The sequence below is a fragment of the Oncorhynchus mykiss genome, chromosome 4 (genome assembly GCF_057628025.1).
Source record: "Oncorhynchus mykiss isolate SJ-2025 chromosome 4, ASM5762802v1, whole genome shotgun sequence".
Taxonomy (NCBI): Eukaryota; Metazoa; Chordata; class Actinopteri; order Salmoniformes; family Salmonidae; genus Oncorhynchus; species Oncorhynchus mykiss.
In genome coordinates this window covers 9,995,000-10,003,483 of record NC_143025.1, presented here as the reverse complement: position 1 = coordinate 10,003,483, position 8,484 = coordinate 9,995,000, and the positions used below count along the sequence as shown (strand labels likewise).

The window sequence follows — 8,484 nt, the reverse complement described above, 5'->3', positions numbered from 1 at the left end:
TTTTTTATCGGGCAACAGTTCTCCAAGGAACCTTAACATCTGAGGAAGAACCATTTAATAACGTTCATTTTCCCCCCCGTGTAGGTAGAATGTTTATTTGTCAGGTTGACACAACAATACTGTTTCTCAGTGAACTCTTTTACACCTTGAGTGTAATTTTATGTTTGAGACATTTGATTTAGCTGTTTTTTTTAAAAACCGATGAGAGAACATTATGGCTTTTCAATCAATTGAGTCCTACCTACCCGTGCTCTGTACCAATCCTTCAGCCTAAGATGTTTTTCTTGCCATTGAATTGTATTTTTATTTATAAAAGGCAACATTGTAAATCAAATGCTTGACAAAGACACCCTCCCCAGGATTTCACATCCCTAGCCTGTCAGATGTATAATAGGTAGCAGAATTCTCCTTCTAAATAAAATAACCTTACCAAGAACGTAATAATTTAAAACATTGTAAATCATTTGTTTCTATGTACTTATGATAGCACTGTGAGCTCATTATCAGAAACACAAAATTGATTTCCAGTCAAGGTCATGTTCCGGCACACTCCAGACGGTAGATGGCAGTGACAAAGGCCTTTGTTTTAAAGAACCAAATCCTACTTCAAAGGAAAGGCGAAGCCCGCGTGCACGACAAAACAACTACCGAGGGGGAAGGAAGTTGACAGTTGGTTAATATTTAGTGGTAAGTAACTTTAATTGAGCACCGCAACACTCATTTACCAATATTTATCGTCACTGCAGTGTGTTGGCTGTAATGTAAAGTTGACTAGCGAAGTGGGCTACGTTGTAACTATTTATTTGCACGCAAAAACATTTGGCATGCAGGCAAGGTTGTTACAGTGTGCACACTTTCTTGACAGGAATACACATGAACCATTCGTGACAGACCGGTTCCAAAGCTTGTTCCCAAAAGAAAAATATAGCTGACTAAACTCTGATGAACTCCAACGGAGTGGAGCAGAGACCTAAACCGTATTCCCATTACGGAAACCGTTTATGAACCAAACGGAACAAAACGAAGTTTATATTGGACAAATTATGTTAGGTCCCTCCCCGTTGCGTTCCGTTTGCTTCTGTTTAATAAACGTTTTTGCAACAATTGCCTCAGGGGTGTATTCATTGCGGAAAACGTTTAGCGTTTAAGAACCAAACAAGTAAACGGGGAAGGGAACTTCCTGAATTTGTCCAATATAAACTATTGTTTGGAGTAAACTGTTTGCAACATAATTTCATTTAATGATTACACCCCAGGTTTGTTGGAATTAATCATTACATTTTTTTAAAAGTATTGACCTTGGGTGAATCCATGTAGTTGGAGTTGAATTCCACAAAGCCTGGTCTTTGCTCCACTCCATTGGTGAAGTGGAGCTGGAACTGAGCATGGCCAATTTTGACTGGAGGTCGGACAGAAATTCTCAAAGGCTGAAGCATTGGTCTTCTTGCCTGCTCCAGTAGCGCTAACTCTCACGCATGGCCGCCCATCATTTATTTAAACAGGAAGTCACATTGAGATTAAAATCCCTTTTACAAGAGAGCCCTGTACACATAACAATAAAAACAGAATATTAAAACATACACATGTGTATAAAACAATACAATTCAGCACAATAAGACAATTAAAAATAAAATAAAAACATTTAATTAAAGCAATCACATTCAGCTACAAATAAGTCCTCAATCAATAATTTAAACTGCCTGAGTGACACCACCAAATCTAACTGCAGTGAACTCTGCAGATTGTTACACAAATCTGGGGCATAAAAAAACAAAATGCAGATTTTCCCAAATCTGTGGCGACTGAAGGGATCTCTAGTGTTATTCATTCCTGTGGAACAGGTTTGGTAACTTGTGATCTTAATGAATGATGTTCCATATGGAGGGAGTTTCTGTCAGATTGCGTTTGTATATAACTAAAAGAGAATGCAACTCTCTTCTTACAGACCGAGGTCCATCCCGTGCATTTGTGTGCTGCTATTGCTTTAGCTACTGGCATGGAATTTGCAAAATATTGTAATACCGAAACTGATATAACACACAGGTGCTAAATCACTACGTGCACATGATAAATTGATGATAAATTGCACATGATAAATTGCACATGATAAATTGCACATGATAAATTGCACATGATAAATTGCACATGATAAATTGCACATGATAAAGAAAGGAATGAGGTGGGTAGCTAATAAGTTTGTAGTAAAGTATTTATTTAAAAAAGTTTAGTTAAACTTAAGTTTAGTTCGTTTTTGTTAGTGTACATACAACTAAATGTTTAAATACTGAGAGCTTTATGTCCATACATATTTTGTGTGTTTTTTTTGCCTCCACCTCCCTTATCTCACCTAATTTGCTCACATTGTATATAGACTTATTTTTCTACTGTATGTTTGTTTTACTCCATGTGTAACTCTGTGTTGTTGTATGTGTCGAACTGCTATGCTTTATCTTGGCCAGGTCGCAAGTGTAAATGAGAACTTGTTCTCAACTGGCCTACCTGGTTAAATAAAGGTGAAATAAAATGTAAAAAAAATACAAGCCTATTGTGTCACACTTGCAAATGCTTCAGTGTATTTTTTTGTTGGCTATAGCCTTGAAATAATGGAAGTAATATAGCCTAAATAATAGATTTGGTTCCTTCTTAGGTTTCCTGTCTGGCTCCTGACCTATTTAGTGTTTATATGCTGTTTTAATATGACATGTAGCCTATTTGAAATGATGAGCGCTTCTTACAGTCACCGGTTCATGTTTATTCAAATACTTTTTTTTAATTCAAATCCATTTTGGTTTCAATACTTAACCAAATGGTAGTTCCAGGTAAAAAAAAATGAAAGAAGCGAATTTGGAGCGGCAGTTTTTTGTTGTCGAGATTTTTAGCAGAGCAGGTGGAAAGGATGTGGAGCACAGAAGCAGTGGGAAGGCACTCCTCCATGAGCTATGAGGGGGATTTCTGACCTCTCAACTCCACTCACATACTCTTGAGTGGAGTTCATCAGAAACTTCCTTCACAGTGGAGTTTAGTCAGCTACCTCTTAAGCTAAAGTGATGTTTGCTAATGTCAGCAATCAGTCAGTGGTGACCTTTTTAAAAAAAAAATAATAATAATAATAATTTTATACTTCTGTTTCATTGTTTGACAATTGCCTTGTTTTCCCCTTGTGTAATGTTGCTAGGTCACCCACTCTCAGGTTGGTTGTAAATACAGTAAGCATTTTGTTGTGCGTGCCTCGCTATACAGTAAGTATTTTGTTGTGCGTGCCTCGCTATACAGTAAGTATTTTGTTGTGCGTGCCTCGCTATACAGTAAGTATTTTGTTGTGCGTGCCTCGCTATACAGTAAGTATTTTGTTGTGCTTGCCTCGCTATACAGTAAGTATTTTGTTGTGCGTGCCTCGCTATACAGTAAGCATTTTGTCATGCGTTCCTCGCTATACAGTAAGCATTTTGTCATGCGTTCCTCGCTGTACAGTAAGCATTTTGTCATGCGTTCCTCGCTGTACAGTAAGCATTTTGTCATGCGTTCCTCGCTGTACAGTAAGCATTTTGTCTTGCGTTCCTCGCTGTACAGTAAGCATTTTGTTTTGTCTGTGCTGTAGATGGCATCTGGGTCAAGGAGTGTTGGGGTATGGAGACTAGAGGGCTTAAGCTATTTCTGTGATGTGTGGCCGGCGGTGGGGAATGAGGTATTGTCATTCCTCGTCTGTACGTTCAGTACACTCCAGACTATTGAACATAATGATTAACAGATTTGTTAAAGATTTAAGCATTGGAGGCTACTCCGATTTTTAAAAATAAATAATAATAATCACCTGTGCACAGTCTCGGTTCTGTCTCAGTGTTTCTGATAATACCTGTTAGGCTGTATGAAGTCTCAGTGTTTCTGATAATACCTGTTAGGCTGTATGAAGTCTCAGTGTTCTGATAATACCTGTTAGGCTGTATGAAGTCTCAGTGTTTCTGATAATACCTGTTAGGCTGTATGAAGTTTCAGTGTTCTGATAATACCTGTTAGGCTGTATGAAGTTTCAGTGTTCTGATAATACCTGTTAGGCTGTATGTAGTCTCAGTGTTTCTGATAATACCTGTTAGGCTGTATGAAGTCTCAGTGTTCTGATAATACCTGTTAGGCTGTATGAAGTCTCAGTGTTTCTGATAATACCTGTTAGGCTGTATGAAGTCTCAGTGTTCTGATAATACCTGTTAGGCTGTATGAAGTCTCAGTGTTCTGATAATACCTGTTAGGCTGTATGAAGTCTCAGTGTTCTGATAATACCTGTTAGGCTGTATGAAGTCTCAGTGTTCTGATAATACCTGTTAGGCTGTATGAAGTCTCAGTGTTCTGATAATACCTGTTAGGCTGTATGAAGTCTCAGTGTTCTGATAATACCTGTTAGGCTGTATGAAGTCTCAGTGTTTCTGATAATACCTGTTAGGCTGTATGAAGTCTCAGTGTTCTGATAATACCTGTTAGGCTGTATGAAGTCTCAGTGTTCTGATAATACCTGTTAGGCTGTATGAAGTCTCAGTGTTCTGATAATACCTGTTAGGCTGTATGAAGTCTCAGTGTTCTGATAATACCTGTTAGGCTGTATGAAGTCTCAGTGTTCTGATAATACCTGTTAGGCTGTATGAAGTCTCAGTGTTCTGGTAATACCTGTTAGGCTGTATGAAGTCTCAGTGTTCTGATAATACCTGTTAGGCTGTATGAAGTCTCAGTGTTCTGATAATACCTGTTAGGCTGTATGAAGTCTCAGTGTTCTGATAATACCTGTTAGGCTGTATGAAGTCTCAGTGTTCTGATAATACCTGTTAGGCTGTATGAAGTCTCAGTGTTCTGATAATACCTGTTAGGCTGTATGAAGTCTCAGTGTTCTGATAATACCTGTTAGGCTGTATGAAGTCTCAGTGTTCTGATAATACCTGTTAGGCTGTATGAAGTCTCAGTGTTCTGATAATACCTGTTAGGCTGTATGAAGTCTCAGTGTTCTGGTAATACCTGTTAGGCTGTATGAAGTCTCAGTGTTCTGATAATACCTGTTAGTCTAGATGACTAACTAGTCATGATGGCCTACTTTGTTTTCATAGTGAACGCTTGTATGCTGCTGTCAATCAGCACAAGTAAATGGCTAGTGGAAGACAACAATACTCTGACTGTGCCGGTCTTTGCAGTCTCCTTCAATCCCTTTGAAATGAAACACTCTTTAATGGACAGCATATGGCTCCTGTATTTGCACAGACAGTTCTGTGTCATTGGCAGTGGCAACCCGCCCCTAAAAAAATGGTTGGATTATGGATTGTTTTAAATGCTCATAAAAGTGAGGTAAATGTGTACATATGTACGTGAACCCTTTGGAAATACCTGGATTTCTGCATATATTGGTCATCAAATTTGATCTGATCTTCATCTAGGTCACAACAATAGACAACCAGTCTGCTTAAACTAATAACACACAAACAATTATACGTTTTCATGTCTTTATTGAACTGGTGGACCCTCCTCTGGCAGCAATAACCTCAACCAAACATTTTCTGTAGTTGCGGATCAGACCTGCACAACGGACAGGAGGAATTTACAAAACTGTTTCAGTTCAGCAATATTCTTGGGTTGTCTGGTGTGAACTGCTCTCTTGAGGTCATGCCACAGCATCTCAATCAGGTTGAGGTCGGGACTCTGACTGGGCCACTTCAGAAGGTGTACTTTCGTCTGTTGAAGCCATTCTGTTGTTGATTTACTTCTGTGTTTTGGGTCGTTGTCCTGTTGCATCACCCAACTTCTGTTGAGCTTCAATTGGCGGACAGATAGCCTTACATTCTCCTGCAAAATGTCTTGCTAACCTGGGAATTAATTTTTCCGTTGATGATAGCAAGCTGTCCAGGCCCTGAGGCAGCAAAGCAGCCCCAAACCATGATGCTCCCTCCACTATACTTTACAGTTGGGATGAGGTTTTGATGTTGGTGTGCTGTGCCTTTTTTTCTCCACACATAGTGCTGTGTGTTCCTTCCAAACAACTCAACTGTAGTTTCATTTGTTCACAGAATATTTTGCCAGTAGTGCTGTTGGACATCCAGGTGCACTTTTACAAACAGTCATGAAGCAATGTTTTTTTGGGGCAGCAGTGGCTTCTTCCGTGGTTTCCTCCCATGAACACCCTTCTTGTTTAGTGTGTTACGTATCTTAGACTCAACAGATGTTAGCATTAGAGGTCGACCGTTTAATCGGAATGGCCAATTTAATTCGAGCCGATTTTCAAGTTTTCATAACAATCTGAAATCGGTATTGTTGGACGCTGATTTAAAAAAACATTTTTTAAATGTATTTTTATGATTTTTTAATATATTTTTTTACCTTAATTTAACTAGGCAAGTCAGTTAAGAACACATTCTTATTTTCAATGATGGCCTAGGAACTGCCTTGTTCAGGGGCAGAACGACAGATTTTTACCTTGTCAGCTCAGGGATTCAATCTTGCAACCTTACAGTTAACTAGTCCAACGCTCTAACCTCCTGCCTCACGAGGAGCCTGCCTGTTGCGCGAATGCAGTAAGAAGCCAAGGTAAGTTGCTAGCTAGCATTAAGCTTTTCTTATAAAAAACAATCAATCAATCATAATCACTAGTTATAACTACACATGGTTGATGATATTACTAGATTATCTAGCGTGTTGCATATAATCGATGCGGTGTGCATTCGTGAAAAAGACTGTCGTTGCTCCAACGTGTACCTAACCATAAACATCAATGCCTTTCTTAAAATCAATGCATAGAAGTATATATTATTAAAACTGCATATTTATCTAAAAGAAATCCAGGATAGCAGGCAATATTAACCAGGTGAAATCGTGTCACTTCTCTTGCGTTCATTGCACGCAGAGTCAGGGTATATGCAACAGTCTGGGCCGCCTGGCTCATTGCGAACTAATTTGACAGAATTTTACATAATTATGACATACATTGAAAGTTGTGCAATGTAACAGCAATATTTAGACTCATGGATGCCACCCGTTAGATAAAATACAGAACGGTTCCGTATTTCACTGAAAGAATAAATGTTTTGTCTACGAGATGATAGTTTCCGAATTCAACCATATTAATGACCTAAGGCTCGTATTTCTGTGTGTTATTATGTTATAATTAAGTCTATGATTTGATAGAGCAGTCTGACTGAGCGATGGTAGACAGCAGCAGGCTCGTAAGCATTCATTCAAACAGTACTTTTGTGCATTTTGCCAGCAGCTCTTCGCAATGCTTCAAGCATTGCGCTGTTTATGACTTCAAGCCTATCAACTCCCGAGATTAGGCTTGTGTAACCGATGTGAAATGGCTAGCTAGTTAGCGGGGTGTGCGCTAATAGAGTTTCAAACGTCACTCGCTCTGAGACTTGGAGTAGTTGTTCCCCTTGCTCTGCATGGGTAACGCTGCTTCGAGGGTGGCTGTTGTCATTGTGTTCCTGGTTCGAGTCCAGGTAGTGGCGAGGAGAGGGATGGAAGCTATACTGTTACACTGGCAATACTAAAGTGCCTATAAGAACATCTAATAGTCAAAGGTGAATGAAATACAAATCGTATAGAGAGAAATGGTCCTATAATTCCTATAATAACTACAACCTAAAACTTCTTACCTGGGAATAAACTTCTTACCTGGGAATATTGAAGACTCGTGTTAAAAGGAACCACCAGCTTTCATATGTTCTCATGTTCTGAGCAAGGAACTGAAACGTTAGCTTTTTTACATGGCACATATTGCACTTTTACTTTCTTCTCTAACACTTTGTTTTTGCATTATTTAAACCAAATTGAACAGGTTTCATTATTTGAGGCTAAATTGATTTTATTAATGTATTAAATTAAGTTAAAATAAGTGTTCATTCAGTATTGTTGTAATTGTCATTATTACAAATAAAAAAATGGTCCGATTTAATCGGTATCAGCTTTTTTTGGTTCTCCAATAATCGTTATCGGTATCGGCGTTGAAAAATCATCATCGGTCGACCTCTACCATGTTCCAGGGATTTCACTAAGTCTTTAGCTGACACTCTAGGATTCTTCTTAACCTCAATGAGCATTCTGCACTGTGCTCTTGCAGTCATCTTTGCAGGATGGCCACTCCTAGGGAGAGTAGCAACAGTGCTAAACCTTTTGTCAATTTGTCTTACTGTGGACTGAAGAACATCGAGGCTTTTAGAGATACTTTTGTAATTGTTTCCAGCTTTATGCAAGTCAACAATTCTTAATCTTAGGTCTTCTGAGATCTCTTTTGTTCGAGGCATGGCTCACATCAGGCAATGCTTCTTGTGAATAGCCAACTCACATTTTGTGAGTTTTTTTTATAGGGCAAGGCAGCTCTAACAAACATCTCCAATCTCGTCTCATTGATTGGACTCCAGATTAGCGGACTCCAATTAGCTTTTGGAGAAGTCATTAGCCTAGGGGTTCACATACTTTTCCCAACCTACACTGTGACTGTTTAAATGATATAGACAAGAA

The 8,484-nt window shown here is 38.8% G+C and overlaps 1 protein-coding gene across 10 annotated transcripts in view; it reads left to right on the top strand.

Annotated features, from left to right (window-relative positions):
* Nucleotides 1-546: 546 nt before the first annotated feature.
* Nucleotides 547-8,484, top strand: part of LOC110522722 (inositol hexakisphosphate and diphosphoinositol-pentakisphosphate kinase 1) — an 88,630-nt gene continuing 80,692 nt past the window's right edge. For 7 of the 10 annotated variants that reach the window (XM_090231079.1, XM_090231075.1, XM_090231083.1 and 4 more), the window contains exon 1: nucleotides 574-687. The gene's annotated coding sequence lies outside the window, so the exon portion shown is untranslated. Of the gene's footprint in view, nucleotides 688-8,484 lie in introns of all 10 variants that reach the window. The other 3 variants (XM_090231084.1, XM_090231081.1, XM_090231077.1) reach the window with 1 other exon arrangement.